The following is a 13,839-nucleotide window of genomic DNA, read 5'->3' on the forward strand; positions in this document are numbered from 1 at the left end:
TTTATTGCTTAAATCGCATTTTCTCGGCGAGCTGAGCGCTTTTTCTGAATTGTGCCGCTCCCGTCACTCTGGTTAGGTTGGCATCGAAAAAAACGCTCTCGGGTGCTTTAGAGTGCCGAGTTATTCACTACGCATGAAGAAATGACCACCTCCAACGTTTGGTTTATGTTTAATAAGCATTTTTAATTTTATTGCTTAAATCGCATTTTCTCGGCGAGCTGAGCACTTTTTCTGAATTGTGCCGCTCCCGTCACTCTGGTTAGGTTGGCATTGAAAAAAACGCACTCGGGTGCTTTAGAGTGCCGAGTTTATTACTGCGCATTAAGAAATGACCACCTCCAACGTTTGGTTTATGTTTTATAAGCATTTTTAATTTTTATTTCTTAAATCGCATTTTCTCGGCGAGCTGAGCACTTTTTCTGAATTGTGCCGCTCCCGTCACTCTGGTTAGGTTGGCATCGAAAAAAACGCTCTCGGGTGCTTTAGAGTGCCGAGTTTATCACTGCGCATGAAGAAATGACCACCTCCAACATTTGGATTATGTTTTATAAGCATTTTTAATTTTATTGCTTAAATCGCATTTTCTCGGCGAGCTGAGCGCTTTTTCTGAATTGTGCCGCTCCCGTCACTCTGGTTAGGTTGGCATCGAAAAAAACGCTCTCGGGTGCTTTAGAGTGCCGAGTTTATCACTGCGCATGAAGAAATGACCACCTCCAACGTTTGGTTTATGTTTTATAAGCATTTTTAATTTTATTGCTTAAATCGCATTTTCTCGGCGAGCTGAGCGCTTTTTCTGAATTGTGCCGCTCCCCTAACTCTGGTTAGGTTGGCATCGAAAAAAACGCTCTCGGGTGCTTTAGAGTGCCGAGTTTATCACTGCGCATGAAGAAATGACCACCTCCAACGTTTGGTTTATGTTTTATAAGCATTTTTAATTTTATTGCTTAAATCGCATTTTCTCGGCGAGCTGAGCACTTTTTCTGAATTGTGCCGCTCCCGTCACTCTGGTTAGGTTGGCATCGAAAAAAACGCTCTCGGGTGCTTTAGAGTGCCGAGTTTATCACTGCGCATGAAGAAATGACCACCTCCAACGTTTGGTTTATGTTTTATAAGCATTTTTAATTGTATTGCTTAAATCGCATTTTCTCGGCGAGCTGAGCACTTTTTCTGAATTGTGCCGCTCCCGTCACTCTGGTTAGGTTGGCATCGAAAAAAACGCTCTCGGGTGCTTTAGAGTGCCGAGTTATTCACTGCGCATGAAGAAATGACCACCTCCAACGTTTGGTTTATGTTTTATAAGCATTTTTAATTTTATTGCTTCAATCGCATTTTCTCGGCGAGCTGAGCACTTTTTCTGAATTGTGCCGCTCCCGTCACTCTGGTTAGGTTGGCATCGAAAAAAACGCTCTCGGGTGCTTTAGAGTGCCGAGTTTATCACTGCGCATGAAGAAATGACCACCTCCAACGTTTGGTTTATGTTTTATAAGCATTTTTAATTTTATTGCTTAAATCGCATTTTCTCGGCGAGCTGAGCGCTTTTTCTGAATTGTGCCGCTCCCGTCACTCTGGTTAGGTTGGCATCGAAAAAAACGCTCTCGGGTGCTTTAGAGTGCCGAGTTATTCACTGCGCATGAAGAAATGACCACCTCCAACGTTTGGTTTATGTTTAATAAGCATTTTTAATTTTATTGCTTAAATCGCATTTTCTCGGCGAGCTGAGCACTTTTTCTGAATTGTGCCGCTCCCGTCACTCTGGTTAGGTTGGCATCGAAAAAAACGCTCTCGGGTGCTTTAGAGTGCCGAGTTTATTACTGCGCATTAAGAAATGACCACCTCCAACGTTTGGTTTATGTTTTATAAGCATTTTTAATTTTATTGCTTAAATCGCATTTTCTCGGCGAGCTGAGCACTTTTTCTGAATTGTGCCGCTCCCGTCACTCTGGTTAGGTTGGCATCGAAAAAAACGCTATCGGGTGCTTTAGAGTGCCGAGTTATTCACTGCGCATGAAGAAATGACCACCTCCAACGTTTGGTTTATGTTTAATAAGCATTTTTAATTTTATTGCTTAAATCGCATTTTCTCGGCGAGCTGAGCACTTTTTCTGAATTGTGCCGCTCCCGTCACTCTGGTTAGGTTGGCATCGAAAAAAACGCTCTCGGGTGCTTTAGAGTGCCGAGTTTATTACTGCGCATTAAGAAATGACCACCTCCAACGTTTGGTTCATGTTTTATAAGCATTTTCAATTTTATTGCTTAAATCGCATTTTCTCGGCGAGCTGAGCACTTTTTCTGAATTGTGCCGCTCCCGTCACTCTGGTTAGGTTGGCATCGAAAAAAACGCTCTCGGGTGCTTTAGAGTGCCGAGTTTATTACTGCGCATTAAGAAATGACCACCTCCAACGTTTGGTTTATGTTTTATAAGCATTTTTAATTTTATTGCTTAAATCGCATTTTCTCGGCGAGCTGAGCACTTTTTCTGAATTGTGCCGCTCCCGTCACTCTGCTTAGGTTGGCATCGAAAAAAACGCTCTCGGGTGCTTTAGAGTGCCGAGTTATTCACTGCGCATGAAGAAATGACCACCTCCAACGTTTGGTTTATGTTTAATAAGCATTTTTAATTTTATTGCTTGAGTCGCATATTCTCGGCGAGCTGAGCACTTTTTTCTGAATTGTGCCGCTCCCGTCACTCTGGTTAGGTTGGCATCGAAAAAAACGCTCTCGGGTGCTTTAGAGTGTCGAGTTTATCACTGCGCATGAAGAAATGACCACCTCCAACGTTTGGTTTATGTTTTATAAGCATTTTTAATTTTATTGCTTAAATCGCATTTTCTCGGCGAGCTGAGCGCTTTTTCTGAATTGTGCCGCTCCCGTCACTCTGGTTAGGTTGGCATCGAAAAAAGCGCTCTCGGGTGCTTTAGAGTGCCGAGTTTATCACTGCGCATGAAAAAATGACCACCTCCAACGTTTGGTTTATGTTTTATAAGCATTTTTAATTTTATTGCTTAAATCGCATTTTCTCGGCGAGCTGAGCACTTTTTCTGAATTGTGCCGCTCCCGTCACTCTGGTTAGGTTGGCATCGAAAAAAAACGCTCTCGGGTGCTTTAGAGTGCCGAGTTTATCACTGCGCATGAAGAAATGACCACCTCCAACGTTTGGTTTATGTTTTATAAGCATTTTTAAATTTATTGCTTAAATCGCATTTTCTCGGCGAGGTGAGCGCTTTTTCTGAATTGTGCCGCTCCCGTCACTCTGGTTAGGTTGGCATCGAAAAAAACGCTCTCGGGTGCTTTAGAGTGCCGAGTTATTCACTGCGCATGAAGAAATGACCACCTCCAACGTTTGGTTTATGTTTTATAAGCATTTTTAGTTTTATTGCTTAAATTGCATTTTCTCGGCGAGCTGAGCACTTTTTCTGAATTGTGCCGCTCCCGTCACTCTGGTTAGGTTGGCATCGAAAAAAACGCTCTCGGGTGCTTTAGAGTGCCGAGTTTATCACTGCGCATGAAGAAATGACCACCTCCAACGTTTGGTTTATGTTTAATAAGCATTTTTAATTTTATTGCTTAAATCGCATTTTCTCGGCGAGCTGAGCACTTTTTCTGAATTGTGCCGCTCCCGTCACTCTGGTTAGGTTGGCATCGAAAAAAACGCTCTCGGGTGCTTTAGAGTGCCGAGTTTATTACTGCGCATTAAGAAATGACCACCTCCAACGTTTGGTTTATGTTTTATAAGCATTTTTAATTTTATTGCTTAAATCGCATTTTCTCGGCGAGCTGAGCACTTTTTCTGAATTGTGCCGCTCCCGTCACTCTGGTTAGGTTGGCATCGAAAAAAACGCTCTCGGGTGCTTTAGAGTGCCGAGTTTATTACTGCGCATTAAGAAATGACCACCTCCAACGTTTGGTTTATGTTTTATAAGCATTTTTAATTGTATTGCTTAAATCGCATTTTCTCGGCGAGCTGAGCACTTTTTCTGAATTGTGCCGCTCCCGTCACTCTGGTTAGGTTGGCATCGAAAAAAACGCTCTCGGGTGCTTTAGAGTGCCGAGTTTATTACTGCGCATTAAGAAATGACCACCTCCAACGTTTGGTTTATGTTTTATAAGCATTTTTAATTTTATTGCTTAAATCGCATTTTCTCGGCGAGCTGAGCGCTCTTTCTGAATTGTGCCTCTCCCGTCACTCTGGTTAGGTTGGCATCGAAAAAAACGCTCTCGGGTGCTTTAGAGTGCCGAGTTATTCACTGCGCATGAAGAAATGACCACCTCCAACGTTTGGTTTATGTTTAATAAGCATTTTTAATTTTATTGCTTAAATCGCATTTTCTCGGCGAGCTGAGCACTTTTTCTGAATTCTGCCGCTCCCGTCACTCTGGTTAGGTTGGCATCGAAAAAAACGCTCTCGGGTGCTTTAGAGTGCCGAGTTTATTACTGCGCATTAAGAAATGACCACCTCCAACGTTTGGTTTATGTTTTATAAGCATTTTTAATTTTATTGCTTAAATCGCATTTTCTCGGCGAGCTGAGCACTTTTTCTGAATTGTGCCGCTCCCGTCACTCTGGTTAGGTTGGCATCGAAAAAAACGCTCTCGGGTGCTTTAGAGTGCCGAGTTTATTACTGCGCATTAAGAAATGACCACCTCCAACGTTTGGTTTATGTTTTATAAGCATTTTTAATTTTATTGCTTAAATCGCATTTTCTCGGCGAGCTGAGCACTTTTTCTGAATTGTGCCGCTCCCGTCACTCTGGTTAGGTTGGCATCGAAAAAAACGCTCTCGGGTGCTTTAGAGTGCCGAGTTATTCACTGCGCATGAAGAAATGACCACCTCCAACGTTTGGTTTATGTTTAATAAGCATTTTTAATTTTATTGCTTAAATCGCATTTTCTCGGCGAGCTGAGCACTTTTTCTGAATTGTGCCGCTCCCGTCACTCTGGTTAGGTTGGCATCGAAAAAAACGCTCTCGGGTGCTTTAGAGTGCCGAGTTTATCACTGCGCATGAAGAAATGACCACCTCCAACGTTTGGTTTATGTTTTATAAGCATTTTTAATTTTATTGCTTAAATCGCATTTTCTCGGCGAGCTGAGCACTTTTTCTGAATTGTGCCGCCCCCGTCACTCTGGTTAGGTTGGCATCGAAAAAAACGCTCTCGGGTGCTTTAGAGTGCCGAGTTTATTACTGCGCATTAAGAAATGACCACCTCCAACGTTTGGTTTATGTTTTATAAGCATTTTTAATTTTATTGCTTAAATCGCATTTTCTCGACGAGCTGAGCACTTTTTCTGAATTGTGCCGCTCCCGTCACTCTGGTTAGGTTGGCATCGAAAAAAACGCTATCGGGTGCTTTAGAGTGCCGAGTTATTCACTGCGCATGAAGAAATGACCACCTCCAACGTTTGGTTTATGTTTAATAAGCATTTTTAATTTTATTGCTTAAATCGCATTTTCTCGGCGAGCTGAGCACTTTTTCTGAATTGTGCCGCTCCCGTCACTCTGGTTAGGTTGGCATCGAAAAAAACGCTCTCTGGTGCTTTAGAGTGCCGAGTTTATTACTGCGCATTAAGAAATGACCACCTCCAACGTTTGGTTTATGTTTTATAAGCATTTTTAATTTTATTGCTTAAATCGCATTTTCTCGGCGAGCTGAGCACTTTTTCTGAATTGTGCCGCTCCCGTCACTCTGGTTAGGTTGGCATCGAAAAAAACGCTCTCGGGTGCTTTAGAGTGCCGAGTTATTCACTGCGCACGAAGAAATGACCACCTCCAACGTTTGGTTTATGTTTTATAAGCATTTTTAATTTTATTGCTTAAATCGCATTTTCTCGGCGAGCTGAGCGCTTTTTCTGAATTGTGCCGCTCCCGTCACTCTGGTTAGGTTGGCATCGAAAAAAACGCTCTCGGGTGCTTTAGAGTGCCGAGTTTATTACTGCGCATTAAGAAATAACCACCTCCAACGTTTGGTTTATGTTTTATAAGCATTTTTAATTTTATTGCTTAAATCGCATTTTCTCGGCGAGCTGAGCACTTTTTCTGAATTGTGCCGCCCCCGTCACTCTGGTTAGGTTGGCATCGAAAAAAACGCTCTCGGGTGCTTTAGAGTGCCGAGTTTATTACTGCGCATTAAGAAATGACCACCTCCAACGTTTGGTTTATGTTTTATAAGCATTTTTAATTTTATTGCTTAAATCGCATTTTCTCGGCGAGCTGAGCACTTTTTCTGAATTGTGCCGCTCCCGTCACTCTGGTTATAGGTTGGCATCGAAAAAAACGCTATCGGGTGCTTTAGAGTGCCGAGTTATTCACTGCGCATGAAGAAATGACCACCTCCAACGTTTGGTTTATGTTTAATAAGCATTTTTAATTTTATTGCTTAAATCGCATTTTCTCGGCGAGCTGAGCACTTTTTCTGAATTGTGCCGCTCCCGTCACTCTGGTTAGGTTGGCATCGAAAAAAACGCTCTCGGGTGCTTTAGAGTGCCGAGTTTATTACTGCGCATTAAGAAATGACCACCTCCAACGTTTGGTTTATGTTTTATAAGCATTTTTAATTTTATTGCTTAAATCGCATTTTCTCGGCGAGCTGAGCACTTTTTCTGAATTGTGCCGCTCCCGTCACTCTGGTTAGGTTGGCATCGAAAAAAACGCTCTCGGGTGCTTTAGAGTGCCGAGTTTATTACTGCGCATTAAGAAATGACCACCTCCAACGTTTGGTTTATGTTTTATAAGCATTTTTAATTTTATTGCTTAAATCGCATTTTCTCGGCGAGCTGAGCACTTTTTCTGAATTGTGCCGCTCCCGTCACTCTGGTTAGGTTGGCATCGAAAAAAACGCTCTCGGGTGCTTTAGAGTGCCGAGTTATTCACTGCGCATGAAGAAATGACCACCTCCAACGTTTGGTTTATGTTTAATAAGCATTTTTAATTTTATTGCTTAAATCGCATTTTCTCGGCGAGCTGAGCACTTTTTCTGAATTGTGCCGCTCCCGTCACTCTGGTTAGGTTGGCATCGAAAAAAACGCTCTCGGGTGCTTTAGAGTGCCGAGTTTATCACTGCGCATTAAGAAATGACCACCTCCAACGTTTGGTTTATGTTTTATAAGCATTTTTAATTTTATTGCTTAAATCGCATTTTCTCGGCGAGCTGAGCACTTTTTCTGAATTGTGCCGCTCCCGTCACTCTGGTTAGGTTGGCATCGAAAAAAACGCTCTCGGGTGCTTTAGAGTGCCGAGTTATTCACTGCGCATGAAGAAATGACCACCTCCAACGTTTGGTTTATGTTTTAATTTTATTGCTTAAATCGCATTTTCTCGGCGAGCTGAGCACTTTTTCTGAATTGTGCCGCTCCCGTCACTCTGGTTAGGTTGGCATCGAAAAAAACGCTCTCGGGTGCTTTAGAGTGCCGAGTTTATCACTGCGCATGAAGAAATTACCATCTCCAACGTTTGGTTTATGTTTTATAAGCATTTTTAATTTTATTGCTTAAATCGCATTTTCTCGGCGAGCTGAGCGCTTTTTCTGAATTGTGCGGCTCCCGTCACTCTGGTTAGGTTGGCATCGAAAAAAACGCTCTCGGGTGCTTTAGAGTGCCGAGTTATTCACTGCGCATGAAGAAATGACCACCTCCAACGTTTGGTTTATGTTTAATAAGCATTTTTAATTTTATTGCTTAAATCGCATTTTCTCGGCGAGCTGAGCGCTTTTTCTGAATTGTGCCGCTCCCGTCACTCTGGTTAGGTTGGCATCGAAAAAAACGCTCTCGGGTGCTTTAGAGTGCCGAGTTATTCACTGCGCATGAAGAAATGACCACCTCCAACGTTTGGTTTTTGTTTAATAAGCATTTTTAATTTTATTGCTTAAATCGCATTTTCTCGGCGAGCTGAGCACTTTTTCTGAATTGTGCCGCTCCCGTCACTCTGGTTAGGTTGGCATCGAAAAAAACGCTCTCGGGTGCTTTAGAGTGCCGAGTTTATTACTGCGCATTAAGAAATGACCACCTCCAACGTTTGGTTTATGTTTTATAAGCATTTTTAATTTTATTGCTTAAATCGCATTTTCTCGGCGAGCTGAGCACTTTTTCTGAATTGTGCCGCTCCCGTCACTCTGGTTAGGTTGGCATCGAAAAAAACGCTCTCGGGTGCTTTAGAGTGCCGAGTTATTCACTGCGCACGAAGAAATGACCACCTCCAACGTTTGGTTTATGTTTTATAAGCATTTTTAATTTTATTGCTTAAATCGCATTTTCTCGGCGAGCTGAGCACTTTTTCTGAATTGTGCCGCTCCCGTCACTCTGGTTAGGTTGGCATCGAAAAAAACGCTCTCGGGTGCTTTAGAGTGCCGAGTTTATTACTGCGCATTAAGAAATGACCACCTCCAACGTTTGGTTTATGTTTTATAAGCATTTTTAATTTTATTGCTTAAATCGCATTTTCTCGGCGAGCTGAGCACTTTTTCTGAATTGTGCCGCTCCCGTCACTCTGGTTAGGTTGGCATCGAAAAAAACGCTCTCGGGTGCTTTAGAGTGCCGAGTTATTCACTGCGCATGAAGAAATGACCACCTCCAACGTTTGGTTTATGTTTTATATAAGCATTTTTAATTTTATTGCTTAAATCGCATTTTCTCGGCGAGCTGAGCACTTTTTCTGAATTGTGCCGCTCCCGTCACTCTGGTTAGGTTGGCATCGAAAAAAACGCTCTCGGGTGCTTTAGAGTGCCGAGTTTATCACTGCGCATGAAGAAATGACCACCTCCAACGTTTGGTTTATGTTTTATAAGCATTTTTAATTTTATTGCTTAAATCGCATTTTCTCGGCGAGCTGAGCGCTTTTTCTGAATTGTGCCGCTCCCGTCACTCTGGTTAGGTTGGCATCGAAAAAAACGCTCTCGGGTGCTTTAGAGTGCCGAGTTATTCACTGCGCATGAAGAAATGACCACCTCCAACGTTTGGTTTATGTTTAATAAGCATTTTTAATTTTATTGCTTAAATCGCAGTTTCTCGGCGAGCTGAGCGCTTTTTCTGAATTGTGCCGCTCCCGTCACTCTGGTTAGGTTGGCATCGAAAAAAACGCTCTCGGGTGCTTTAGAGTGCCGAGTTATTCACTGCGCATGAAGAAATGACCACCTCCAACGTTTGGTTTATGTTTAATAAGCATTTTTAATTTTATTGCTTAAATCGCATTTTCTCGGCGAGCTGAGCACTTTTTCTGAATTGTGCCGCTCCCGTCACTCTGGTTAGGTTGGCATCGAAAAAAACGCTCTCGGGTGCTTTAGAGTGCCGAGTTTATTACTGCGCATTAAGAAATGACCACCTCCAACGTTTGGTTTATGTTTTATAAGCATTTTTAATTTTATTGCTTAAATCGCATTTTCTCGGCGAGCTGAGCGCTTTTTCTGAATTGTGCCGCTCCCGTCACTCTGTTGGCATCGAAAAAAACGCTCTCGGGTGCTTTAGAGTGCCGAGTTATTCACTGCGCACGAAGAAATGACCACCTCCAACGTTTGGTTTATGTTTAATAAGCATTTTTAATTTTATTGCTTAAATCGCATTTTCTCGGCGAGCTGAGCACTTTTTCTGAATTGTGCCGCTCCCGTCACTCTGGTTAGGTTGGCATCGAAAAAAACGCTCTCGGGTGCTTTAGAGTGCCGAGTTATTCACTGCGCATGAAGAAATGACCACCTCCAACGTTTGGTTTATGTTTAATAAGCATTTTTAATTTTATTGCTTAAATCGCATTTTCTCGGCGAGCTGAGCACTTTTTCTGAATTGTGCCGCTCCCGTCACTCTGGTTAGGTTGGCATCGAAAAAAACGCTCTCGGGTGCTTTAGAGTGCCGAGTTTATTACTGCGCATTAAGAAATGACCACCTCCAACGTTTGGTTTATGTTTTATAAGCATTTTTAATTTTATTGCTTAAATCGCATTTTGTCGGCGAGCTGAGCACTTTTTCTGAATTGTGCCGCTCCCGTCTCTCTGGTTAGGTTGGCATCGAAAAAAACGCTATCGGGTGCTTTAGAGTGCCGAGTTATTCACTGCGCATGAAGAAATGACCACCTCCAACGTTTGGTTTATGTTTAATAAGCATTTTTAATTTTATTGCTTAAATTGCATTTTCTCGGCGAGCTGAGCACTTTTTCTGAATTGTGCCGCTCCCGTCACTCTGGTTAGGTTGGCATCGAAAAAAACGCTCTCGGGTGCTTTAGAGTGCCGAGTTTATTACTGCGCATTAAGAAATGACCACCTCCAACGTTTGGTTTATGTTTTATAAGCATTTTTAATTTTATTGCTTAAATCGCATTTTCTCGGCGAGCTGAGCACTTTTTCTGAATTGTGCCGCTCCCGTCACTCTGGTTAGGTTGGCATCGAAAAAAACGCTCTCGGGTGCTTTAGAGTGCCGACTTTATCACTGCGCATGAAGAAATGACCACCTCCAACGTTTGGTTTATGTTTTATAAGCATTTTTAATTTTATTGCTTAAATCGCATTTTCTCGGCGAGCTGAGCACTTTTTCTGAATTGTGCCGCTCCCGTCACTCTGGTAAGGTTGGCATCGAAAAAAACGCTCACGGGTGCTTTAGAGTGCCGAGTTTATTACTGCGCATTAAGAAATGACCACCTCCAACGTTTGGTTTATGTTTTATAAGCATTTTTAATTTTATTGCTTAAATCGCATTTTCTCGGCGAGCTGAGCGCTTTTTCTGAATTGTGCCGCTCCCGTAACTCTGGTTAGGTTGGCATCGAAAAAAACACTCTCGGGTGCTTTAGAGTGCCGAGTTTATCACTGCGCATGAAGAAATGACCACCTCCAACGTTTGGTTTATGTTTTATAAGCATTTTTAATTTTATTGCTTAAATCGCATTTTCTCGGCGAGCTGAGCACTTTTTCTGAATTGTGCCGCTCCCGTCACTCTGGTTAGGTTGGCATCGAAAAAAAACGCTCTCGGGTGCTTTAGAGTGCCGAGTTTATTACTGCGCATTAAGAAATGACCACCTCCAACGTTTGGTTTATGTTTTATAAGCATTTTTAATTTTATTGCTTAAATCGCATTTTCTCGGCGAGCTGAGCACTTTTTCTGAATTGTGCCGCTCCCGTCACTCTGGTTAGGTTGGCATCGAAAAAAACGCTCTCGGGTGCTTTAGAGTGCCGAGTTATTCACTGCGCATGAAGAAATGACCACCTCCAACGTTTGGTTTATGTTTTAATTTTATTGCTTAAATCGCATTTTCTCGGCGAGCTGAGCACTTTTTCTGAATTGTGCGGCTCCCGTCACTCTGGTTAGGTTGGCATCGAAAAAAACGCTCTCGGGTGCTTTAGAGTGCCGAGTTATTCACTGCGCATGAAGAAATGACCACCTCCAACGTTTGGTTTATGTTTAATAAGCATTTTTAATTTTATTGCTTAAATCGCATTTTCTCGGCGAGCTGAGCGCTTTTTCTGAATTGTGCCGCTCCCGTCACTCTGGTTAGGTTGGCATCGAAAAAAACGCTCTCGGGTGCTTTAGAGTGCCGAGTTATTCACTGCGCATGAAGAAATGACCACCTCCAACGTTTGGTTTATGTTTAATAAGCATTTTTAATTTTATTGCTTAAATCGCATTTTCTCGGCGAGCTGAGCACTTTTTCTGAATTGTGCCGCTCCCGTCACTCTGGTTAGGTTGGCATCGAAAAAAACGCTCTCGGGTGCTTTAGAGTGCCGAGTTTATTACTGCGCATTAAGAAATGACCACCTCCAACGTTTGGTTTATGTTTTATAAGCATTTTTAATTTTATTGCTTAAATCGCATTTTCTCGGCGAGCTGAGCACTTTTTCTGAATTGTGCCGCTCCCGTCACTCTGGTTAGGTTGGCATCGAAAAAAACGCTCTCGGGTGCTTTAGAGTGCCGAGTTATTCACTGCGCACGAAGAAATGACCACCTCCAACGTTTGGTTTATGTTTTATAAGCATTTTTAATTTTATTGCTTAAATCGCATTTTCTCGGCGAGCTGAGCACTTTTTCTGAATTGTGCCGCTCCCGTCACTCTGGTTAGGTTGGCATCGAAAAAAACGCTCTCGGGTGCTTTAGAGTGCCGAGTTTATTACTGCGCATTAAGAAATGACCACCTCCAACGTTTGGTTTATGTTTTATAAGCATTTTTAATTTTATTGCTTAAATCGCATTTTCTCGGCGAGCTGAGCACTTTTTCTGAATTGTGCCGCTCCCGTCACTCTGGTTAGGTTGGCATCGAAAAAAACGCTCTCGGGTGCTTTAGAGTGCCGAGTTTATCACTGCGCATGAAGAAATGACCACCTCCAACGTTTGGTTTATGTTTTATAAGCATTTTTAATTTTATTGCTTAAATCGCATTTTCTCGGCGAGCTGAGCGCTTTTTCTGAATTGTGCCGCTCCCGTCACTCTGGTTAGGTTGGCATCGAAAAAAACGCTCTCGGGTGCTTTAGAGTGCCGACTTTATCACTGCGCATGAAGAAATGACCACCTCCAACGTTTGGTTTATGTTTTATAAGCATTTTTAATTTTATTGCTTAAATCGCATTTTCTCGGCGAGCTGAGCACTTTTTCTGAATTGTGCCGCTCCCGTCACTCTGGTTAGGTTGGCATCGAAAAAAACGCTCTCGGGTGCTTTAGAGTGCCGAGTTATTCACTGCGCACGAAGAAATGACCACCTCCAACGTTTGGTTTATGTTTTATAAGCATTTTTAATTTTATTGCTTAAATCGCATTTTCTCGGCGAGCTGAGCACTTTTTCTGAATTGTGCCGCTCCCGTCACTCTGGTTAGGTTGGCATCGAAAAAAACGCTCTCGGGTGCTTTAGAGTGCCGAGTTTATCACTGCGCATGAAGAAATGACCACCTCCAACGTTTGGTTTATGTTTTATAAGCATTTTTAATTTTATTGCTTAAATCGCATTTTCTCGGCGAGCTGAGCGCTTTTTCTGAATTGTGCCGCTCCCGTCACTCTGGTTAGGTTGGCATCGAAAAAAACGCTCTCGGGTGCTTTAGAGTGCCGACTTTATCACTGCGCATGAAGAAATGACCACCTCCAACGTTTGGTTTATGTTTTATAAGCATTTTTAATTTTATTGCTTAAATCGCATTTTCTCGGCGAGCTGAGCACTTTTTCTGAATTGTGCCGCTCCCGTCACTCTGGTAAGGTTGGCATCGAAAAAAACGCTCACGGGTGCTTTAGAGTGCCGAGTTTATTACTGCGCATTAAGAAATGACCACCTCCAACGTTTGGTTTATGTTTTATAAGCATTTTTAATTTTATTGCTTAAATCGCATTTTCTCGGCGAGCTGAGCGCTTTTTCTGAATTGTGCCGCTCCCGTAACTCTGGTTAGGTTGGCATCGAAAAAAACACTCTCGGGTGCTTTAGAGTGCCGAGTTTATCACTGCGCATGAAGAAATGACCACCTCCAACGTTTGGTTTATGTTTTATAAGCATTTTTAATTTTATTGCTTAAATCGCATTTTCTCGGCGAGCTGAGCACTTTTTCTGAATTGTGCCGCTCCCGTCACTCTGGTTAGGTTGGCATCGAAAAAAAACGCTCTCGGGTGCTTTAGAGTGCCGAGTTTATTACTGCGCATTAAGAAATGACCACCTCCAACGTTTGGTTTATGTTTTATAAGCATTTTTAATTTTATTGCTTAAATCGCATTTTCTCGGCGAGCTGAGCACTTTTTCTGAATTGTGCCGCTCCCGTCACTCTGGTTAGGTTGGCATCGAAAAAAACGCTCTCGGGTGCTTTAGAGTGCCGAGTTATTCACTGCGCATGAAGAAATGACCACCTCCAACGTTTGGTTTATGTTTTAATTTTATTGCTTAAATCGCATTTTCTCGGCGAGCTG

The sequence above is a fragment of the Syngnathus typhle genome, unplaced genomic scaffold (assembly GCF_033458585.1).
Source record: "Syngnathus typhle isolate RoL2023-S1 ecotype Sweden unplaced genomic scaffold, RoL_Styp_1.0 HiC_scaffold_58, whole genome shotgun sequence".
NCBI lineage: Eukaryota > Metazoa > Chordata > Actinopteri > Syngnathiformes > Syngnathidae > Syngnathus > Syngnathus typhle.